At 36.7% G+C, this 16,908-nt stretch overlaps 1 protein-coding gene and 1 non-coding gene across 6 annotated transcripts in view; both read left to right on the top strand.

The window, feature by feature from the left end:
- The window catches only part of NCK1 (NCK adaptor protein 1), a 78,314-nt gene that overhangs the window by 33,774 nt on the left and 27,632 nt on the right, over positions 1-16,908 (top strand). The gene's annotated exons all lie outside the window — the stretch shown is intronic.
- LOC113254195 (small nucleolar RNA SNORA62/SNORA6 family) lies at positions 11,188-11,341 on the top strand. Its single transcript, XR_003315714.1, has one exon. It is a non-coding gene; the product is annotated as a small nucleolar RNA SNORA62/SNORA6 family (small nucleolar RNA).

The raw sequence follows: 16,908 nt of genomic DNA, 5'->3' as shown, positions 1-16,908 counted from the left end.
CTTTACTCTCCTTTTTCTACCCCCTTGCCTCAAGAAGTAATCACTTTAAACTTCTTTGAGCTCTTTCAGAAGCAATAGCTTAAAAGTTGAAAGTGATTACTTCTTGAGACAAGCAGGAGGAAAAAGGGGGAGGAGAACAAAGGACTGTTACTTTTGTTATACGCCTTATAGCACTATTTGACATTTTAAACTATGTTCATGTATTACTTGGATAAATAAAAAACATAATTGTTAGTATTACCTCCTGATTCATTAATTTTAGACATCTACTGATTTTCTGTTAAGATAAATGAGGGTATGTACGTATGTATGTATGTATTTATTAAGTAATCTCTACACCCAACGTGGGCTTGAACTCACAACCCTGAGATCGAGAGTCACATGCTCTACCTACTGAGCCAGCAAAGTGCCCCCATTTATTTTCTAAATCTATTTTCTTTTAGCCCCATTGTCTTTTTTTTTTTTTTTAAGATTTTATTTATTTATTTGATACAGAGAGAAAGACAGCCAGCGAGAGAGGGAACACAAGCAGGGGGAGTGGGAGAGGAAGAAGCAGGCTCCCAGCAGAGGAGCCTGATGTGGGGCTGGATCCCAGACCGCCGGGATCACGCCCTGAGCCGAAGGCAGACGCTTAACAACTGAGCCACCCAGGCGCCCCACAGCCCCATTGTCTTTATAAAATTGTATATTCATATTCAACATTTTTATCATTATGACTATATAAACCTAACATATACTGTTGATAATTATTAAATTGTCTTTCTTGTGTAATTTATTTTTTATGAAATTTATAAGAAATTTATATGGTTAGCATTTAAAATTTTCTTCGTGATCTTTGAATTTGTAACTAATCCTTCCCACGCTCTCCAGTGGTTCTATAAAATTTGTATTTGTATATAATTCTTCACATAGTCCTGTCAGATAATCTTATCAGTTTTTTTCTTTTTTTTTCTGGAATCTTACTCCAAGTTGGACTATTTATTCTGATTTGCTTCAGATCTTAATTTACTTTTGCTAGCATTCTGGAAATTCCTTTTGCCTTTCTTCATTGGTTTTCCTGCTTCTTAGATCCTTTGTCTTCTTTTTCTTGTTTTACTCCTTTGTTTTGGTGGAACATATCCTCTGATTGTTTCTTAAGTCAAAGTGAATTGGAATTACATATTTTGAGAATGCCTGTCCGAAAATGACTAGTCTTCTCTTACACTTAATTTTAATTGGTAGTTCGGCTGTATTGGGGAGTTATCATTTAAAGTGTATGGAGTTTCAGTTTTGCAAGATGAAAATTGTTTGTGAGATGGATAGTGGCGGTGGTTGTACAAAATTGTGAATGTACTTACTTAATGCCATTGAACTAAACACCTAAAAATGGTTCAGATAATAAATTTTATTTGCATTATATTAGTTAGCTAAGGCTGCCATAACAAAGTATCATGGACTGGGTAGCTTAAACAACAGAAATTTATTCTCAAAATTGTGTTTGCTAGAGTCTAAGATCAAGTTGTCATCAGGGTTGGTTTCTTCTGAGGGCGTCTCGCTTTGTCTTCTCCCAGTGTCTTCATGTGGTCTTCCCATAGTGTGTGTCTGTGTTCTAATCAGTTTTTCTTATAATGACACCAGTCATATTGGATTAGGGTCCACCCTAATGACCTCATTTTACTTAATTACCTCTTTAAAGACCCTGTCTCCAATAGAATCACATTCTAAGGTACTAGAGGATAGGATGTCAGCATCTGAATTTTGGAGGGGAAGAAATTCAGTCCATCACGTGTACTGTAGTTGTAAAAATACACATTAAAAACGTGAGTATAGGGGAACCTAGGTGGCCCAGTCAGTTAAGCATCTGCCTTCTGCTCAGGTCGTGATCCCAGGGTCCTGGGATTGAGTCCCACATCGGGCTCCCTGCTCAGCAGGGAGTCTGCTTCTCCCTCTCCCTTTGCTGCTCTCCCTGCTAATTCTCTCACTTTCACTCTCAAATAAATAAAATCTTTAAGAAAAAAAAATGTGAGTACAGTCAGTCATCTGCCCATGTATGTTTAGTTGCCATGTAGTATGATAAGGGTTAAATCAGTTAATGGTTTGCATTTGTTGTATTAATTATGACATTAAATTCTTCATTATGTTATTTTTTTCATAGTTGGTGGTTTATACAGTAATTGCTCATCATTTAGCAATTTTAGCAAGATTATTATATTCCTTTTACTTCGGTGGTAACATATAATGGCTTCTGCTTTAGATTATATAAAATTAATATTCTTCAGATTTATAGAGTGGTGGTATGTTCTTAAGGTGACCTTGGTACAGCTTATTGTAATTCAGAGTAATAAGTAAAATTTTGTGATACATATAGGGAGTAATGCTTTATGTATATAAGGCATTAATTAAGTTGTTGAAAAATAGAATTACAGTTGATATTTTTTTAAGATTTATTTATTTTAGGGGGGAGGGGCAGAGGGAAAGAGAATCCTGAAGCAGACTCCCCACTGAGCGGGGAGCCTTACAAGGGACTCCATTCCAGGAGCCTGAGATTATGACCTGAGCTGAAATCAAGAGCCAGCCGCTTAACCAACTGAGCCACCCAGACACCCCTGCGGTTGATATTTTTTGAGAGCATGTTATTCTTGATATGCCTTTCTTTACTTTCAGGCCTTAGCTCTGTGTCCTCCTAGTCTATAAGTACTTAGTAAACGTGTTGTCAAATGAATAAATTTTGATATGCACGGGACTTTTGCCTGTGTTTTAGTCTGTGTTAGCTTATATTAGATTTTCAAAGTGATATTTCCAAAAATAAATGGAATAAGATGGCATTTTATTTGACCTATTCTTTAAAAAAACAAAAAAGGCTTGATTTTTAAGGAGCCTTTATTTCAGACCAGCCTATAATTTTTTATTTTCCCCATGATGGGATTCTTACCCATGTTGTTTCATTCTAAGAGTGTTTAACAATTAAAATTACTTGATAAGATAGTAGGGTTTAAAACGTTGAATAGAATAAAATCCTCTTATGAATTGCCTTGTCTTTTTTGCATTACTTACAGCACATTGACGTTAGTTATTTGGGGATTTTTTCCCCCTTCATTGTTTACCGAAAGATCTGTAACCCAACCAAACTTCCGGAGTTAGTCACTTGGGTATTGTCACTCTGCTGATTTTTATCAGAAACAGGAAATTGTCAAGTTATGTGTTAAACTATAAAAGAATCTAAAATTGCATTTGTGTTAGCATGAGCGATTTCTCTTTAGAATTTTTTCTATCACTAGCTGGTTCCTTACTTTTGCAGTGTAACAACTGGCTTGCCAAAAATGGTCATATTTATCATGGCCTGTATACATAGCAAACTATACCTTTCCTCATAGTTTACATATCATACACAGTATGATTTGGTAAAATGATTTGACAAACTTAGTGTCATTTAATATATAGATATACCCAATGAATTTGTAAAAGCAGGTTGGGGAAGAATGTTTTAGGTGTTTAGCCCGATGTTGTTATTTCTACATTTAGCAATTCTCTAGAGGTTCTTTAAGTACCTTTTAAGGAGTCTACAAGGCCAGACTATTTTCATTATACTGAGATACATATCTCCATTTTCACTCTGGAGTTTCCAGAGGCTGTGTGAATGCAATGATATTTTATAATAAGATGTCAACAGTTGAAGATTTGCAAAACTTAGTGTATATTACATGATGATACAAAATCATATGTGAGTATAAATAGGTCCATTTAAAGTATAAGACTGAGCATTGAATATTTTCTCCGATATATTTTAGTTTTCATTCAGTAAGATTGACACTTTTTGGAGTGTGGTTGAGATTTGACAGTTACGTAATCACTACCACAATCTAAATTCAGAACAGTTCTTCACCCCTGATGCTTTGTAGTCCAGAATGTCATACATAGATAGCCTTTTGAGTCTGGTTCAATGAGATCATATATGATTAATGTAGGTTTAACTTTATAAGAAGCTGCTAAACTGTTACCCTTAGTAACTATATAAAACAGTAGCTATACTGTTTTGCATCCCCACAAGCAATGTATGAGTTCCCTATTGTTTTGCATCCTCACTGGCACCTGGTACTGTTTGTGTTTCCTCTCTCTCTCCTCCTTTACCTCTTTCCCCTCCCTCCCTTCTCCTCTTTCTTTACTACCTCTCTTACCTTTTGAAGCCATTTAATTTGCTGTGTTGTGATATCATTTTGTGGTTTTAATTTGCATTTCTGTAATGACTAATGATATTGAAGATCTTCACATATTCTTGTATGTCATCCTTGTACAGTAACCCCTCTTTCCAAAAGTTCACATTATGCCACTTAAGACGTACATTAGTATGGTAATGGCTTTTTTTTTTTTTTTAAGTGAAAATCCTCTTCAGATATCGTTTGGTGAAAACAGTACTAATGTAGGTCTTAGTAAAAGCAAAGTGGTGTGACTTGAACTTTCAGAAAACCGGATGCTTCATTTCATGTCATTTTGGCTTCTGAAAGTTTTCATAGGAATGTTCTACTTTCAGATAGTGGGAGAATCCTCTATTTTCTTTGGTGAAGTATCTGTTCAAGTATTTGACCATTTAAAAATGTTAAATATTTAAATATTTTTGTTCGATGGCTTTTCTGGGCACAGCCTGAGGCAGTGCTCCCTAGGGTGGAATAATATACTAGTGGCTCTGCTGGCCTGGCCTCCACAGCTTTGGGTTGGGAGTCATGACCCAGGTGATGTCCTCCTCTTTTGAAATGGGGGAAGCAGCCTTAATGATCTCTGAGTCACCTTTTGGGTCCTTCTTCCCTTGTCTTAAAGAATATCTCATGTTTGCAGTGGGATAGCTCCATGGTTGCATCCTATACAATCAAGAAAACTTGACAATCTTTCTTAATTCCATCTTGTCTCTTTCCAGTTCAAATTGGCTGCTTCCTGCTGGGGTGGCTGATTGACTCTGATGTTCACACCCATAATAATCTCTATCAAAGGATCCCTTGACTCTTAGAACACTCTTAGTGTTACTGTTCTCAATGTGTTTCTCATCATTTTTTTGCACTACAGCAGGCTGAGAATTTTCTACCTTTTAAATTAACTTCCTTTTTGATTAACAGTTCCATCATTAAGGTATTTTTTCTCCCATATTTACTATAAGCATTCAGGAGGAGCCAAGCCATAGTTTCAGCACCTTGCTTAGAAATGGCCTCAGTCAGGGGCGCCTGGGTGGCTCAGCGGTTAAGCGTCTGCCTTCGGCTCAGGGCGTGATCCCGGCGTTATGGGATCGAGCCCCACATCAGGCTCCTCCGCTATGAGCCTGCTTCTTCCTCTCCCACTCCCCCTGCCTGTGTTCCCTCTCTCGTTGGCTGTCTCTATCTCTGTCAAATAAATAAATAAATAAAATCTTTAAAAAAAAAAAAAAAAAGAAATGGCCTCAGTCAGATACCCAATTTCATCCTCACAAATTCTGCCCTTGCACAGAACACTCGGACCACAGAACACTCGGACGTGACTACAGTTGAGCCAAGCGCCTTGCCATCTTTTAACGAGGATCACCTTTCCTTCCGTTTCCAATAATATGTGCCTTATTTCTGTCTGAGACGTCATCAGATTGGCCTTTATTGTTGTTAAAAAACAAAATTCAACTGAGTAAATTTAAAGATCTTCCTGGCTTTATTTGACGATTCATGAATTGGACAGCATTTCCTCTAGCAGACAGAAAGGAGTTCCAGGGGTGCCTGGGTAGCTCAGGTTTGCCTTCAGCTCAGGTCATGATCCCAGGGTTCTGGGATCAAGCCCCGCACGGGCTCTCTGCTCAGCTGGGAGCCTGCTTCTCCCTCTTCTCCCTCTCCCTCTGCTGCTCCCCTTGCTTGTACCCCTCTCTGTCAAATGAATGAATGAAAAAAGGAGTTCCAAAAAACTGTATAAAACTAAAGGCTTTTTATAGGCAGAGAGAAGTAGGAAAAGGAAGTTTCTAGCAAAGAGTGGATTGTTTCAGATAAGGTCATCTTCTTGTGGAGGATGGAAGGGTCTGTTGGGTGAATTACCTCACTGGTGCTGACCAGGTAATTCCAAATTGGTTAAAGGTTCCATTTCTGGGAGAGACTGAAACTGCAGTTATGTTCGGTATTGAGTCTTAGTTTGTTGATGGGGGGCTTAGTATGAGCAACTCCATTTTGGGCCTGTTGTCTCTTTTTTAACGCTGTCTGTATGTTCTGTGGATTACTGAAAAGTAGTTGCAGTTTTCAAGAATAGTGGATTTATTTACTTCTTTACATTCTGGTCATTTTTGCTTTATGTCTTTTGCAACTCTATTAAGTATATATACATTTTAAATTGTTGTGTCATCTTGATGAATTGATCTTTTTCTCATTATCTCATGTCTCTTTACCTGGTAATTTTCCTCGTTCAGAAATCTACTTTGTCAGATATTTATATAGCAATTCCAGCTTTCTTTTGATTCCTGTTTGTATGATCCTTTTATTTTTATGCTATGTATCATTGTAACAGTTCAGTCTTTGTTAATTTGTCTGATCCCCTCTGTCTTTTAATTAATCTAAGACCATTTATTTAATGTAATTATTGATATATTTGAACTGTGTTATGTGTTATCTATTTCTTGTGGGGATTTATTTTTCCTCTGTTTTTTTCGTGTCTTCTTCTGGATTATTTTTGAATACTTTTTTTTAGTATCCGTTTTACTGTATCTACTAGTTTTTGGTTATATCTCTTTGTCCTTTTTCTTTTTTTTTTTTTTTAAGTGATTGCCCTAAAGTTTATATAATACACTTTATATACTTAACTTTCCATACTGTATCTAGAATTTTTATTTTACCACTTAAAATAGAACATAGTCTAATAACTATATAGGTCCCATTTCCCTCCCCACTTTATATAATTGTCAGATGACTTCTACATATGTAAAACCCCCGTGTTACACGTATTAAAATACTCCCTTTCAAGAGCTATGTGTGTTTTAAAGAATTTAAGAGATGAAAAAGAATCTTATTACATTCACCCAGATATTTACCATTTTTTTGCTCTGTCTTCATTTCTGAAGTTTCGTGTTTCCCTCTTGATCACTTTTCTTTTAGCCTTAAGACCTTCCTTTACATTTCTATTAGAGGCAGTCCACTGGGCAACAGAATGGCTTATTTTTTCTTCATCTGAGAATGTCTTTATGTCATTTCATTCCTGAAGGATATTTTCACTGCATATAGAATTCTGGGTTGTTGGTTGCTTGCCTTCAGCATTTTTAGGATATGGGTCATAGTTTCTGGTGAGAAATCCTTAGTTGTTCAGATTGCTCCTCTGTCAGGTTTTCTCAGCCTTAACGCATTGGACTGGATAATTCCTTATTGTGGGCTGTCCTGTTTATTATAGGATGTTTAGCTATTCTTGGCCTCTTCTAGTAGCACCGTCCTGTCCCCCTCTCTCCAGTTGTGACAATAAAAAATGACTCCAGACATAGTTAAATGTCCCCTTGGATGTGACATAATTCCCAATTAAGAACCACTGCCATGTATACTGTAATATGTTGTTCTTCTATGGCTGCTTTCAAGATTTTCCTTTTACCTTTGGTTTTTAGCAGTTAAATTATGATGTGCCTGGACATGGTCTGAGTTTATTCTGTTTGGAGTTTGCTTAGTTTCTTGAATCTGTAAATTTAAGTCTTTTGCAGACTTTCAAAAAATTTCCACTACCGTTTCATCAAGTGTCTTTTCTGCATCATTGTCTTTTCTTTAGGGTCTTCAAAGAATGAATAGTGGTCTTTTGATATTGTCCCATTGGTCCCTGAAGCTCTGTTACTTTTCAAAATATGTTCCCTAATCTGTTCTTTAGCTTGGATAATTTGTGTTGATCTGTCTTCAGATTCGTATTGTCTTTCTTGTATTTCTTAATCCCTGGAATTTATGAATATTACCTCACATGGCAAAAGGTGTGATTAATGACGTTAAGGATTTTAAGAGGTAGACTATATCCTGGATTATCTGATGAGCCCCAAGTCTAGTGACATGTGGCCTGATGAGGCAGGGGGAGATTGAATAGAAGAGGAGGAAGAGGCAGTGTGACCACAGAGGCAGAGTTACACTGATGTAGCCGCAAGGAATGCTGACAGCCACCAGAAGCTGGAAGAGGTAAAGTGCACATTCTTCCCTGGGGCCTTCAGAGGTAGTACAGCCCTGTCAACACCTTGATTTTAGATTCTTCTATTGAGTCCTTGTTTGATATCTTGAGATCTATGGCAGAATTAATTTCTGTTATTTTAAACTGCCTGGATTGTGGTAATTTGTTACAGCAGCCATAGGAAATTAATGCAACTGTCATCTTGATTCTGCTATTCAGCCTCTCCAATGAAGTTTTTATTTCAAATATTGTGATTTTTAGTTCTAAAATTTCCACTTGATCCTATTTAATAACTTCTCCTCAGATTTATCTTTCTGTTTCGAGAGTGTTCACTTTACCTTTTTAGAGCATGGTTATAACAGCTGCTTTTTTTTTTTTTTTTTAAAGATTTTATTTATTTATTTGACAGAGAGAGAGACAGCCAGAGAGAGAGGGAACACAAGCAGGGGGAGTGGGAGAGGAAGAAGCAGGCTCCCAGCGGAAGAGCCCGATGTGGGGCTCGATCCCAGAACCCCGGGATCACACCCTGAGCCGAAGGCAGACGCTTAACGACTGAGCCACCCAGGTGCCCATAACAGCTGCTTTTAAGTCTTTTGATAATTCCAACATCTGGGTCATTTCTTTGTTGGCATCTGTTCATTGTCTTTTTCTTCCAACTCTTGTTGGCCAGATTTTCCTTCTTCTTTGTATTTTGGATAACTTTAGATTGTATCCTAGATATTTTAAGTATTATTTTGTGAGACTTTGGATCCTGTTAAAATCCCTTGGAGAAATTGCTGTTGTTTTAGCAGGCATCAATCTGATTAGATTCAAACCCGTCTTTTTGCTTTTTGTGGGCAGTAGTACCAGCATCAGTTTCATTTTCTAAACCTTTGCTGTAATGTTTGAGTCTGTGTGCTATCTGTAATAGTCAGGGATGGTCTGAAACTTGGGTGGTAGTTATTTTGTACTTAAGTTTTCAGAGCTTTTTAATTGGTCTACCTGACTGGGCCATCTGGATTTGTAATCGACACTTATCCAGAGGAGAAACAAACTTATCTTTATGACAAGAGATGTGGTACAAGTTAGAGCAAGGTGCCCACCAAAGTTGGGCCCTTACCCTCTACGGGAACTGGGAGCAAGAATGAGTTGTATCTCATTGAATGTTTGCTTATTTATTTATTTATTTGAGGGAGTCTGTGTGCACAGGTGGGTGGAAGGGGGGGAAGAGAGGATCCCAAGAAGGCTCCACACCCAGCACGGAGCCCAGTGTGGGGCTTAATCCTACAACCCCAAGATCATGACCTGAGCCAAAACCAAGAGTCAGATGCCTAACCAGCTGAGCCACCCAGGTGCCCCATTGAATGATTACATTTTAAAGAGATGGCTCTCAGTTCTGAGACGACACCTCTAGGTGGTAGAAGGTTTATATTTCAAAGGGGCAGTGGAAATATTTATAATTTCAAGCTTTCTAAAGTGACTGTTCTAAGGGGGCTGTAGGGACCTCTCTTCCTATCACCAAGTTTGGGTTGGAACAAACAGTAAATTCTTGCAGTATCGAGCTTCCTTATGCAGAACTTAGGGGGCTAGAGTTGTCATCCTAGGGATGCAGCCTTAAGCCATTAGAAATGACGCTATTATTTGTTCAAGTCTCTTAGTGTGAGAGTGTGGACAAAATCATTTATGCTAAGAGGCTGCAGTTTTTATAGGCCAAGATTGAGGCCTAGTCAACAATAGGACTCAGAGGAGCCTGACTATTCGAGAAGAGTCTTTGTCATAGATTACCTTCACCAGTTCTTTTCTCATGGGAGTTTTCCCCATATTTACCTATCCTCAGCAACCCTCTTCCTGGTTCCTTTTACCAGAAAGGTTGGGTTCTCTTATTATGAGTTTCAGTTTTTCATGTTGTTACTCGGTTTTGGGTATGGCTGTGATTGACTTGAGGGTGAAGTGGTGAGATAGTGGGTATTTCCCACATATTCTTTGTACCAGCTGGTTACTTTTTTTCTTCCTTTATCCAGAGGGATAGGTTTTCTCTTGGGGTTTTATTGGATGTGCCATCTCCACCCTTGTGGCAGTGGCGCAGATCCACAACTGAGGCTGGCCTTGGGACAGCACTGGGAGAGGGGAAAAAAAAGAAGAAATAAAACCTCAGGGATTTAACCCAGTCTTCTGGCTTTCAAGAGCCTTTCCCCCTGTCTTTTGGCCAAATGAGCTTCTCTTGAGCTTTTTCCTGACTTTACCTGCTACGCAATTTCCTGTTATGCCTACCTTTCGGTCAAAGCTAGAAAATAAAGCAGAAGGGGGGAAACCAAAAGGGTATTTATTGTTGATGTATTGGTCTTTTTTTAGATTGATTTCCCTTCCCAATCCGCCTGCTATTATTTACTTTTCAGAGTCCTCAGGAGTTGATTCTTTGTATTTTCTGGAGATTTTAGTTGTAATCAGTTGGAGAGAGAGGCTGCAGTGGGCTTATACCCATTTCACTTGGAATTAAAAATACCTAGGGCAATGAATTTTAATATAACTGTGTGGAAAAGTTCACTTGGTAAAATTTTAGATTCCACATTACAAACTAGTATTTAAGAAGCTCTACCACTTGTCAAGTGTTAGTGTAGTACCAAAAAAAAAATATCCACAATTATCTGAAAAGACTCTTAAAAGTACTCTTTTTCCAACTACGTATTTGTGTGACACCAAGTTTTCCTTTCAACCAGAATAGTATGTTGCAGTACGTTAAATGCAGAAACAGATATGGGAATCAATAGTCAGACATTGAAAAGATTTGCAAAAATGTAAAATAGCACCACTGTTTTCACTAATGTTTTTGTTTGAGAAAATATAATTTTCATTAAAATGTTCTGTATTGAATTAAATATTATGTTTAATTGAATTTAAAAATATCCAAACATTTTCTAGCTTTTAATTCCCAGTGTGGTAAATATTGATCAATATAAACAACATAAACAAAACCTTTTTGGGTCTTCAAGTTTTTAAGTTTGTAAAGGGGTTTTGAGACTAAATAGTTTGAGAATTACTGATTTAGTAGGCAGTTGGTTTCCATGCATTTATAACCTCTACCCTTATTTTCTGGTCTTTACGAGGCGACATGGTACTACACATTGTTAGAGCTTGGAGTTGAAGCGGCTGGCTGGCCAGTGAAATCACAAGCGTAGGTATTGTGCTACATGAAAGGCAAGTCTTTCACTAACGCCACAAGGGTTTCTGGCCCAATGAGTGGAGTTTGATAGTAATTCTTGCTACAAGTATTAAAAAAAAAAAAAAAGGCAGCATGGTAATCAAAGTACATTGACTTGTACAGTTATGATGAGCACTGAGTAATGTATAGAACTGTTGAATTACTGTATTGTACATCTGAAACTGATGTAGCACTGTGTTATCTGTATTGGAATTAAAATTTTTAAAAAAGCATATGAACTTTGGGGAGATGAAAAGAACATGCATTTGTCTCCCTGTTTCCATCACTTATTTTCTAAGGTTTAAAAGCCATTTAACTTCTTTAGGTCATATTTTATAAAGTAAGGATAGTATGTCAAAGGATTATTGTGAGGGAAATGCTAGGTTAATACCTGAATTATGTTCATACAATAAACATTCCTTGGTGTGGAGTTACATATTTTTAACAACTCTCAGCCTTTGTGAAGGGGTATAAAGACCTCTGATTGTAAGCCACTAGATGTTCTCCAATTTAATCTGCTGATTTCTAGGACAGTGAATTCTGTATTGTTCTTACAGACATTGAAATAATTATTCTTTACTTTCTGTTTGGTCCTATTCTTGTAATAACCAGATCAGGAAAGGCCAGGAGTATGATCAGCAAATGTGTATAGGTCTAGTTTGGGAATGAGTTTGGAGGTGAATTTGAAAAACAAACTGAGATCAGGAAATAAGCCCAGGAAGAAAAGGCAAGCAGGATGTGAGTACTGTAAATAGGGACTGATGTCAATTCCAGGGTCCATGATATTTGTATTACCAGAGCGGGGCAGACAATCAGTGGGGATCAAAATAGGCAGTTCACATTCTATCAAGGAAAGCCGATACTTGACATCAGGCAGGAATTGGACACTGGTTGGTAAGGCTTCTGGGTTCAGGTGCCAGGTACAGGGATACAGACAGAAGGACAGGAATCCAGTTCCTGAAAGCAAGAGTAGGGGCCAGGAGCATCCAAGTATAAATTTCGTGAGTGTAGTTGAAAACATGGAGCTGACACTTTTGTAGGAGAATGTAGAATGTTAAGTGACCCCCTTTACAACCAGGCCTCTTGGCTGGATCAACGAATAGTGGAGTCATACCATATTCAGTTTATGTAATTTGAACTAAGCTTGGCTAAAAGATCAGGAGGGAAATGGCTGTTAAAAAGTGCAAAGGTTTCTACCCATTCTATTCTTAGTGTATGCTTCAGAGTAGGCATGAGTAGGCATTCTCATTTGGCCTCAGTTGCTGTCCCTCTTGTAGTGTAAGCATGTCATATCACTATTTCTTGTGTTTAAAAATAGTTTTCCCTATTATCTGGATTCTGAATTCAACTTAGCTCTTTTATCTGCTACTTAACCGAAGAAATAGTCATCAAAGGAAAGTTAATTTATTAGTGTTTTTTGTTTTGTCTTTGTATGTTTTGTTTCTTGTGAGGTGTTTTTTTTTTTTCTTTTTGCTTTATGTTCTAATTGTTCAGGTTTTAGTTGTGATTCTGTGATAAAGCAGATTTACTTCATACCCTTATTTCTCTCTCATTTCTTTTTCCCTCAGTTCCCTCTAATTTCTTTTTCCTCCTGCTTTCTCCATGTTTCCTCACACCTACTTTGTGTTTTGGCTGCCAGTTCCTATTAGTTATAGCTTTCAGTTGGTTTTCTCTTTTTATAGTACTTTTTTTAAAAGTAGAGTAATATTTTTGTAAAATATTCAAACTACACATATCTGTGGAATATGGACTAAGTTTTACCAGTCTTACCACTCACTGAGGCTGCCACTTTTACAATTTGATGTATATTCTCCCAGAACTTTTTAATGCATATACAAATATATGTAATGGGAGTTTTTAAAAAAAATAGAGTTGTAATCCTGTTGTTTTAGAATTTGCATTTTTGCTTAATATTTAATGTTTATTGGACATTTTACCATGCCAGTACTTACAATTTAGACACTCTTTATTCCTTATTTTTCACAGTTATTAGCAGTGCCACAGCAAACATTCTTACACACATGACTTTGGATACTTGCATTATTTTTTCCTGTAGTATGTAGATTGCTGATTCAAAGAAATGAGCACGTAAAATGTTGATAGTTGCTGTCAAGTTGTTCTTCAAAAATTTTACCTAAAATATAATAACCAAGTTAAAAAGACATGACTGAAAAAAATTTGTATCAAAGACAAAGGGCAAGTATTCCTACTACATGAAGAGTTTCTAAGAATTGGAAAAGAAAAGCCATACCTTGGGTAAATGGGCAAAAGAAATAAACAGGTAATCCATACAGAAAAACAAAAGTAAATGTCCCTTAAATTTGGGAAATGTGCTTAATTTCACTGTAATGGAGAAATACAATTAAAAACTGCTTTGAAATATCATTTCTTACTTATCTGGCAAAAATCCAAATTTTGTTGGTAATGTTGTGGGGAAATAATCACTCCCACATATTGTGGAAAATATAAAAGGATAAAGAACCTATGGATAGAGTATTTGGCACTATCTCACAAAATTATATAAACCTTAAACTTCAACTCAGCATTTTTCTATGACTCTAACCCAAAGGTAGATTAACAGAAAAACAAAATGACATGTATATTAGACTATTTATTGCAGCACTGTTTATTATCAGAAGGCTGGAAACAACTCACTGTCTAAGGTCTAATTGAGGAAACTGAGATACTTCTATAATGATGAAGTACTGTGCGGTAGTTAGTTATATTAGAAAAGAACTCTGATACTGCTGTGGAATGATGTTCAGAATGTAGTGTTAAAAAAATTAAGGTTCAGACAGTACATGGTGTGCCCCTCCTTTTGTGCGTGTACGTGTTTTGTTGTCAGGGGGTGTGAAAATTAGAATTTCCGATTTACATATGTTTTCTCTCACATATTCAAAAAGCAACAATAGATAAACCAAAACCAATAAAAAATGGTTATTCTTTAGGGAGAGGGAGAGAAAAGAGAGAGAAGGTGAGTATGGAAGCAGAACTCTATGAATGTACCTTGTTTGATTGTTATACTTTTACAACCATCTAAATGCTTTATATAATAATGAAATAAAATTAAATTTTAGGGACACCTGACTGGCTCATTCAGAAAAGCATGCAACTCTTGATCTTGGGCTCATGAGATCAACACTGGGTGTAGAGAATACTTAAGTAAATAAATAAACTTTAAAAATAATTAAATTTTTAAAAGGAAAAATAAAGTGATCTTCAAAAAGTGGAAACAGATGAATCTAGTTGTTTATCTAGTTGGTGTTCTAAACACAGAGACATTTATTCTCCCTTTCTTGTAGGGTTTATGTATCAGTGTAATCAAAAATGTTCTTAGTAAAACAAAACAGTAGCAATTTCTAAAAGCAGGTATAGCTAGCAAATCATTTTGGAAATGGTAGATCTGGGCAGTGATCATCAGGGGCTGATAAAACCATTAGGTGAAGGTTTGATGGGGAATCTGATGGGTGAATCTTTGATACTACTGTATCCACCATTCATTTTAAATGTCAGCCAGACATAGGGTGCCTCCTGTATTACGGCAATAAGTAGTTCTCAAGAATCTCTATGAAGTATTCTTAAAAAAAAAGATTTTATTTATTTGAGAGAGAGAGAGAGAGAGAGAGAGAGTGTGTGTGTGTGTGTGTGTGTGTGTGTGTGTGTGTGTGAGTGTGAGTACAAGCAGAGGGAGAGGGAGAAGCAGACTCCCTACAGAGCCGGGAGCCAGGTGCTGGGCTCTATCCCAGGACCCCAGGATCATGACCCAAACAGAAGGCAGACGCTTAACAGACTGAGCCATGCAGGTGCCCCATCTATGAAGTATTCTTGCATCAACAACAACAGAAGAATCTGGGGGTGGGGGTGAGGCAATAAAGCCTCTAGGTAAAATTACCAATTTTTAGGAAACAGGGTAGATAAAGGAACACCATGAAGATGTACCTCAGTCAAATCCACAGTGTGAGAAGTGCTGCAGGACAAATGAAGCCGGGTTCTTCCAACAAGTAAATGGCATGGAACTGGTGGGGAAAGAGAATGTGTTATATAGAGTAAGGAGATGTAAAACATTAACCAAAGTGCAATATACAGACTTAGTTTAGATCCTAGTTCAAACCAACTATATAAAAGACTTTTTATTTAAATACACTTAGTAAAACTTGAACATCAGTATTGGATGAAATGAAAGAATTGTTGCAGGTGCTCTTAACCTCAGTAAAGAAGCACTTATATTTTTAACAGTACAAGTTTTTAAAAAATATGTTAATAACTGAACTTCAGTATAGTTTATTTTATTTGCAATGTCATGTCTTTTTATGCATATAAGACCTTATTCTGAGTAGGGGTTATAGGTTTTACCAGACTTATTAACCTTTTTGCTATGGGGTGGGGGACCATGGCAAAAAAGGTAAAAGACCCCTTGATTTGTTGCTAATTTTCGTGGGGTATGTGTTCTTATCTGTTAGTATTTATAGGTGAAATCGTAGGATTCCAGCACCCCCACCCAAAATTGGGGGATGAATGACCTACAAAATCATAGTATTAATTGAAGTTGGGTGATAGGTATGGGATTCATTATACTATTCCTTACTTTGTATGTGTTGAAAATTTACACAATTTAAAAAGTTAAGCTTTATATCAATTTTTAGTTATAATGTCAATAATGTATGTAGGGGAAGGCTTATTTTGTACATTCTGGGGAGCATTAAATAAACGGATTTTTTTCTGTTACTCTGATAAAGAATAATACCTCAATTTTAGTTTTCATTTCTTTAATTATATAAGGGCATTTAGAGTCTTTTGCAGTACTTTTTGACTGTCCTTTCTATTACATAATTGCTCTTTGTTCTTTGCCAATTTTTAAACTTAGTCTCATTGTTTTTTGATGTTGGTGGTAGGTACAATAAAGGCTCCCCCAAAGATGTACACATTCTAATGTCCAGAACCTGTTACGTTATATAGTTAAAGAGACTTTGCATATGTTAAGGATTTTGAAATGGGGAAATTATTTTGGATTATCGTCGTGGGCCCATTGTAAGTTATAAAGGTCCTTATGAAAGGAGGCAGAAGGGTTAAAGTGAGCAAATTAGATGTGAGGATCACACTAAAGATCAGGGTGATGTAATCATGAGCCAAAGAACGCAGGCAGCTTCTAGAAACTGGAAATGGCAAGGATTAGATTTTCCTCTACAGCCACCAGAAGGAATACAACACTGCTGACACTTTGATTTTAGCCCATACGACCCATTTCATACCTCTAACCTCCAGAGCTGTAAGATAATTGGTGTTGTTTTAAGTCACTAAGTTTGTGATAATTTGTTACAGCAACAGCAGGTACTAATATCCTTTGCTGTATAAAAGTTAAACATTTTCATTTTATAGTTACTAATACTGAAATTGTGGTGTTAAAAGACTTCCTTTTATCAGGAATGTGAAAATATTTCTAAATTTTATTTGTTGTTTTGCTTTTTTATCTATAATCAGTGTATTTTATTTTAAACTTTTAATTTTGAGACAATTATAGATCCACAGGCAGTCGTAAGAACTCTTACAACTTACTGAAAGATCCAGTGTCTCCTTTACTTCGTTTATCCCAGTGGTGACATCTGGCAAAAGTATAGTACAGTATAACAACCAGGGTA

Source organism: Ursus arctos, unplaced genomic scaffold, assembly GCF_023065955.2.
Source record: "Ursus arctos isolate Adak ecotype North America unplaced genomic scaffold, UrsArc2.0 scaffold_20, whole genome shotgun sequence".
Taxonomy (NCBI): Eukaryota; Metazoa; Chordata; class Mammalia; order Carnivora; family Ursidae; genus Ursus; species Ursus arctos.
The sequence above is the reverse complement of the archived record's forward strand: the minus strand, read 5'-3'. Positions and strand labels throughout refer to the sequence as shown.